Source organism: Oncorhynchus nerka, linkage group LG14 (assembly GCF_034236695.1).
Source record: "Oncorhynchus nerka isolate Pitt River linkage group LG14, Oner_Uvic_2.0, whole genome shotgun sequence".
Lineage (NCBI taxonomy): Eukaryota > Metazoa > Chordata > Actinopteri > Salmoniformes > Salmonidae > Oncorhynchus > Oncorhynchus nerka.
Genome location: NC_088409.1, coordinates 12,699,264 through 12,707,475, shown reverse-complemented (window position 1 = coordinate 12,707,475; position 8,212 = coordinate 12,699,264).

Genomic DNA, 8,212 nt, shown 5'->3' with positions numbered 1-8,212 from the left:
TGTAGAGCATGGAGCTCCCCATTCACACAATAGATGTAGAGCATGGAGCTCCCCATTCACACAATAGATGTAGAGCATGGAGCTCCCCATTCACACAATAGATGTAGAGCATGGAGCTCCCCATTCACACAATAGATGTAGAGCATGGAGCTCCCCATTCACACAATAGATGTAGAGCATGGAGCTCCCCATTCACACAATAGATGTAGAGCATGAGCTCCCCATTCACACAATAGATGCTGGAGCTCCCCATTCACACAATAGATGTAGAGCATGGAGCTCCCATTCACAATAGATTTAGAGCATGGAGCTCCCCATTCACACAATAGATTTAGAGCATGGAGCTCCCCATTCACACAATAGATGTAGAGCATGGAGCTCCCCCCATTCACACAATAGATGTAGAGCATGGAGCTCCCCATTCACACAATAGATGTAGAGCATGGAGCTCCCCATTCACACAATAGATGTAGAGCATGGAGCTCCCCATTCACACAATAGATGTAGAGCATGGAGCTCCCCCATTCCCACAATAGATTTAGAGCATGGAGCTCCCCATTCACACAATAGATTTAGAGCATGGAGCTCCCCATTCACACAATAGATGTAGAGCATGGAGCTCCCCATTCACACAATAGATGTAGAGCATGGAGCTCCCCATTCACACAATAGATGTAGAGCATGGAGCTCCCCATTCAATAGATGTAGAGCATGGAGCTCCCCATTCACACAATAGATGTAGAGCATGGAGCTCCCCATTCACACAATAGATGTAGAGCATGGAGCTCCCCATTCACACAATAGATTTAGAGCATGGAGCTCCCCATTCACACAATAGATTTAGAGCATGGAGCTCCCATTCACACAATAGATTTAGAGCATGGAGCTCCCCATTCACACAATAGATGTAGAGCATGGAGCTCCCCATTCACACAATAGATGTAGAGCATGGAGCTCCCCATTCACACAATAGATGTAGAGCATGGAGCTCCCATTCACACAATAGATGAGAGCATGGAGCTCCCCATTCACACAATAGATGTAGAGCATGGAGCTCCCCATTCACACAATAGATTTAGAGCATGGAGCTCCCCATTCACACAATAGATTTAGAGCATGTAGCTCCCCATTCACACAATATATTTAGAGCATGTAGCTCCCCATTCACACAATAGATGTAGAGCATGGAGCTCCCCATTCACACAATAGATGTAGAGCATGGAGCTCCCCATTCACACAATAGATTTAGAGCATGGAGCTCCCCATTCACACAATAGATTTAGAGCATGGAGCTCCCCATTCACACAATAGATTTAGAGCATGGAGCTCCCCATTCACACAATAGATTTAGAGCATGGAGCTCCCCATTCACACAATAGATGTAGCATGGAGCTCCCATTCACACAATAGATGTAGAGCATGGAGCTCCCCATTCACACAATAGATGTAGAGCATGGAGCTCCCCATTCACACAATAGATTTAGAGCATGGAGCTCCCCATTCACACACAATAGATGTAGAGCTCCCCATTCACACAATAGATGTAGAGCATGGAGCTCCCCATTCATGGAGCTCCCATTCACATAGATGTAGAGCATGGAGCTCCCCATTCACACAATATTTAGAGCATAGAGATGCATGGAGCTCCCCATTCACACAATAGATGTAGAGCATGGAGCTCCCCATTCACACAATAGATTTAGAGCATGGAGCTCCCCATTCACACAATAGATTTGGAGCTCCCCATTCATGGAGCATTCAATAGATTTAGAGCATGGAGCTCCCCCATTCACACAATAGATTTAGAGCATGGAGCTCCCCATTCACACAATAGATGTAGAGCATGGAGCTCCCCATTCACACAATAGATTTAGAGCATGGAGCTCCCCATTCACACAATAGATTTAGAGCATGATTTAGAGCTCCCCATTCACAATAGATGTAGAGCATGGAGCTCCCCATTCACACAATAGATGTAGAGCATGGAGCTCCCCATTCACACAATAAATTTAGAGCATGGAGCTCCCCATTCACACAATAGATGTAGAGCATGGAGTTCCCATTCACACAATAGATGTAGAGCATGGAGCTCCCCATTCTCACAATAGATGTAGAGCATGGAGCTCCCCATTCACACAATAGATGTAGAGCATGGAGCTCCCCATTCACACAATAGATGTAGAGCATGGAGCTCCCCATTCACACAATAGATGTAGAGCATGGAGCTCCCCATTCACACAATAGATGTAGAGCATGGAGCTCCCCATTCACACAATAGATGTAGAGCATGGAGCTCCCCATTCACACAATAGATGTAGAGCATGGAGCTCCCCATTCACACAATAGATGTAGAGCATGGAGCTCCCCATTCACACAATAGATGTAGAGCATGGAGCTCCCCATTCACACAATAGATGTAGAGCATGGAGCTCCCCATTCACACAATAGATTTAGAGCATGGAGCTCCCCATTCACACAATAGATTTAGAGCATGGAGCTCCCCATTCACACAATAGATTTAGAGCATGGAGCTCCCCATTCACACAATAGATTTAGAGCATGGAGCTCCCCATTCAGAGCACAATAGATTTAGAGCATGGAGCTCCCCATTCACACAATAGATTTAGAGCATGGAGCTCCCCATTCACACAATAGATTTAGAGCATGGAGCTCCCATTCACACAATAGATGTAGAGCATGGAGCTCCCCATTCACACAATAGATTTAGAGCATGGAGCTCCCCATTCACACAATAGATGTAGAGCATGGAGCTCCCCATTCACACAATAGATTTAGAGCATGGAGCTCCCCATTCACACAATAGATTTAGAGCATGTAGCTCCCCATTCACACAATATATTTAGAGCATGTAGCTCCCCATTTCACACAATAGATGTAGAGCATGGAGCTCCCCATTCACACAATAGATGTAGAGCATGGAGCTCCCCATTCACACAATAGATTTAGAGCATGGAGCTCCCCATTCACACAATAGATTTAGAGCATGGAGCTCCCCATTCACACAATAGATGTAGAGCATGGAGCTCCCCATTCACACAATAGATGTAGAGCATGGAGCTCCCCATTCACACAATAGATGTAGAGCATGGAGCTTCACACAATAGATGTAGAGCATGGAGCTCCCCATTCTCACAATAGATGTAGAGCATGGAGCTCCCCATTCACACAATAGATGTAGAGCATGGATTCACACAATAGATGTAGAGCATGGAGCTCCCCATTCACACAATAGATGTAGAGCATGGAGCTCCCCATTCACACAATAGATGTAGAGCATGGAGCTCCCCATTCACACAATAGATGTAGAGCATGGAGCTCCCCATTCACACAATAGATGTAGAGCATGGAGCTCCCCATTCACACAATAGATGTAGAGCATGGAGCTCCCCATTCACACAATAGATGTAGAGCATGGAGCTCCCCATTCACACAATAGATGTAGAGCATGGAGCTCCCCATTCACACAATAGATGTAGAGCATGGAGCTCCCCATTCACACAATAGATGTAGAGCATGGAGCTCCCCATTCACACAATAGATGTAGAGCATGGAGCTCCCCATTCACACAATAGATTTTCACAGAGCATGGAGCTCCCCATTCACACAATAGATGTAGAGCATGGAGCTCCCCATTCACACAATAGATGTAGAGCATGGAGCTCCCCATTCACACAATAGATGTAGAGCATGGAGCTCCCCATTCACACAATAGATGTAGAGCATGGAGCTCCCCATTCACACAATAGATGTAGAGCATGGAGCTCCCCATTCACACAATAGATTTAGAGCATGGAGCTCCCCATTCACACAATAGATTTAGAGCATGTAGCTCCCCATTCACACAATATATTTAGAGCATGTAGCTCCCCATTCACACAATAGATGTAGAGCATGGAGCTCCCCATTCACACAATAGATGTAGAGCATGGAGCTCCCCATTCACACAATAGATGTAGAGCATGGAGCTCCCCATTCACACAATAGATGTAGAGCATGGAGCTCCCCATTCACACAATAGATTTAGATTTAGACATGGAGCTCCCCATTCACACAATAGATTTAGAGCATGGAGCTCCCCATCCACACAATAGATTTAGAGCATGGAGCTCCCCATTCACACAATAGATGTAGAGCATGGAGTTCCCCATTCACACAATAGATGTAGAGCATGGAGCTCCCCATTCACACAATAGATGTAGAGCATGGAGCTCCCCATTCACACAATAGATGTAGAGCATGGAGCTCCCCATTCACACAATAGATGTAGAGCATGGAGCTCCCCATTCACACAATAGATGTAGAGCATGGAGCTCCCCATTCACACAATAGATTTAGAGCATGGAGCTCCCCATTCACACAATAGATTTAGAGCATGTAGCTCCCCATTCACACAATATATTTAGAGCATGTAGCTCCCCATTCACACAATAGATGTAGAGCATGGAGCTCCCCATTCACACAATAGATGTAGAGCATGGAGCTCCCCATTCACACAATAGATTTAGAGCATGGAGCTCCCCATTCACACAATAGATTTAGAGCATGGAGCTCCCCATTCACACAATAGATGTAGAGCATGGAGCTCCCCATTCACACAATAGATTTAGAGCATAGAGCTCCCCATTCACACAATAGATGTAGAGCATGGAGCTCCCCATTCACACAATAGATGTAGAGCATGGAGCTCCCCATTCACACAATAGATGTAGAGCATGGAGCTCCCCATTCACACAATAGATGTAGAGCATGGAGCTCCCCATTCACACAATAGATGTAGAGCATGGAGCTCCCCATTCACACAATAGATTTAGAGCATGGAGCTCCCCATTCACACAATAGATTTAGAGCATGTAGCTCCCCATTCACACAATATATTTAGAGCATGTAGCTCCCCATTCACACAATAGATGTAGAGCATGGAGCTCCCCATTCACACAATAGATGTAGAAGCATGGATGATTTAGAGCATGGAGCTCCCCATTCACACAATAGATGTAGAGCATGGAGCTCCCCATTCACACAATAGATGTAGAGCATGGGCTCCCCATTCACACAATAAATAGATGGAGCTCCCCATTCACACAATAGATGTAGAGCATGGAGCTCCCCATTCACACAATAGATGTAGAGCATGGAGCTCCCCATTCACACAATAGATGTAGAGCATGGAGCTCCCCATTCACACAATAGATGTAGAGCATGGAGCTTTCACACAATAGATGTAGAGCATGGAGCTCCCCATTCACACAATAGATGTAGAGCATGGAGCTCCCCATTCACACAATAGATGTAGAGCATGGAGCTCCCCATTCACACAATAGATGTAGAGCATGGAGCTCCCCATTCACACAATAGATGTAGAGCATGGAGCTCCCCATTCACACAATAGATGTAGAGCATGGAGCTCCCCATTCACACAATAGATGTAGAGCATGGAGCTCCCCATTCACACAATAGATGTAGAGCATGGAGCTCCCCATTCACACAATAGATTTAGAGCATGGAGCTCCCATTCACACAATAGATGTAGAGCATGGAGCTCCCCATTCACACAATAGATTTAGAGCATAGAGCTCCCCATTCACACAATAGATTTAGAGCATGGAGCTCCCCATTCACACAATAGATGTAGAGCATGGAGCTCCCCATTCATTAGATTTAGAGCATGGAGCTCCCCATTCACACAATAGATGTAGAGCATGGAGCTCCCCATTCACACAATAGATGTAGAGCATGGAGCTCCCCATTCACACAATAGATTTAGAGCATGGAGCTCCCCATTCACACAATAGATTTAGAGCATGGAGCTCCCCATTCACACAATAGATTTAGAGCATGGAGCTCCCCATTCACACAATAGATGTAGAGCATGGAGCTCCCCATTCACACAATAGATGTAGAGCATGTAGCTCCCCATTCACACAATAGATTTAGAGCATGGAGCTCCCCATTCACACAATAGATGTAGAGCATGGAGCTCCCCATTCACACAATAGATGTAGAGCATGGAGCTCCCCATTCACACAATAGATTTAGAGCATGGAGCTCCCCATTCACACAATAGATGTAGAGCATGGAGTTCCCCATTCACACAATAGATGTAGAGCATGGAGCTCCCCATTCACACAATAGATGTAGAGCATGGAGCTCCCCATTCACACAATAGATGTAGAGCATGGAGCTCCCCATTCACACAATAGATGTAGAGCATGGAGCTCCCCATTCACACAATAGATGTAGAGCATGGAGCTCCCCATTCACACAATAGATGTAGAGCATGGAGCTCCCCATTCACACAATAGATGTAGAGCATGGAGCTCCCCATTCACACAATAGATGTAGAGCATGGAGCTCCCCATTCACACAATAGATGTAGAGCATGGAGCTCCCCATTCACACAATAGATGTAGAGCATGGAGCTCCCCATTCACACAATAGATGTAGAGCATGGAGCTCCCCATTCACACAATAGATGTAGAGCATGGAGCTCCCCATTCACACAATAGATGTAGAGCATGGAGCTCCCCATTCACACAATAGATGTAGAGCATGGAGCTCCCCATTCACACAATAGATTTAGAGCATGGAGCTCCCCATTCACACAATAGATGTAGAGCATGGAGCTCCCCATTCACACAATAGATGTAGAGCATGGAGCTCCCCATTCACACAATAGATGTAGAGCATGGAGCTCCCCATTCACACAATAGATGTAGAGCATGGAGCTCCCCATTCACACAATAGATGTAGAGCATGGAGCTCCCCATTCACACAATAGATGTAGAGCATGGAGCTCCCCATTCACACAATAGATTTAGAGCATGGAGCTCCCCATTCACACAATAGATTTAGAGCATGTAGCTCCCCATTCACACAATAGATGTAGAGCATGGAGCTCCCCATTCACACAATAGATGTAGAGCATGGAGCTCCCCATTCACACAATAGATGTAGAGCATGGAGCTCCCCATTCACACAATAGATGTAGAGCATGGAGCTCCCCATTCACACAATAGATTTAGAGCATGGAGCTCCCCATTCACACAATAGATTTAGAGCATGGAGCTCCCCATTCACACAATAGATTTAGAGCATGGAGCTCCCCATTCACACAATAGATGTAGAGCATGGAGCTCCCCATTCACACAATAGATGTAGAGCATGTAGCTCCCCATTCACACAATAGATGTAGAGCATGGAGCTCCCCATTCACACAATAGATGTAGAGCATGGAGCTCCCCATTCACACAATAGATTTAGAGCATGGATTCACACAATAGATGTAGAGCATGGAGCCCCCATTCACACAATAGATTTAGAGCATAGAGCTCCCCATTCACACAATAGATGTAGAGCATGGAGCTCCCCATTCACAATAGATGTAGAGCATGGAGCTCCCCATTCACACAATAGATGTAGAGCATGGAGCTCCCCATTCACACAATAGATGTAGAGCATGGAGCTCCCCATTCACACAATAGATGTAGAGCATGGAGCTCCCATTCACACAATAGATTTAGAGCATGGAGCTCCCCATTCACACAATAGATTTAGAGCATGTAGCTCCCCATTCACACAATATATTTAGAGCATGTAGCTCCCCATTCACACAATAGATGTAGAGCATGGAGCTCCCCATTCACACAATAGATGTAGAGCATGGAGCTCCCCATTCACACAATAGATTTAGAGCATGGAGCTCCCCATTCACACAATAGATGTAGAGCATGGAGCTCCCCATTCACACAATAGATGTAGAGCATGGAGCTCCCCATTCACACAATAAATTTAGAGCATGGAGCTCCCCATTCACACAATAGATGTAGAGCATGGAGTTCCCCATTCACACAATAGATGTAGAGCATGGAGCTCCCCATTCTCACAATAGATGTAGAGCATGGAGCTCCCCATTCACACAATAGATGTAGAGCATGGAGCTCCCCATTCACACAATAGATGTAGAGCATGGAGCTCCCCATTCACACAATAGATGTAGAGCATGGAGCTCCCCATTCACACAATAGATGTAGAGCATGGAGCTCCCCATTCACACAATAGATGTAGAGCATGGAGCTCCCCATTCACACAATAGATGTAGAGCATGGAGCTCCCCATTCACACAATAGATGTAGAGCATGGAGCTCCCCATTCACACAATAGATGTAGAGCATGGAGCTCCCCATTCACACAA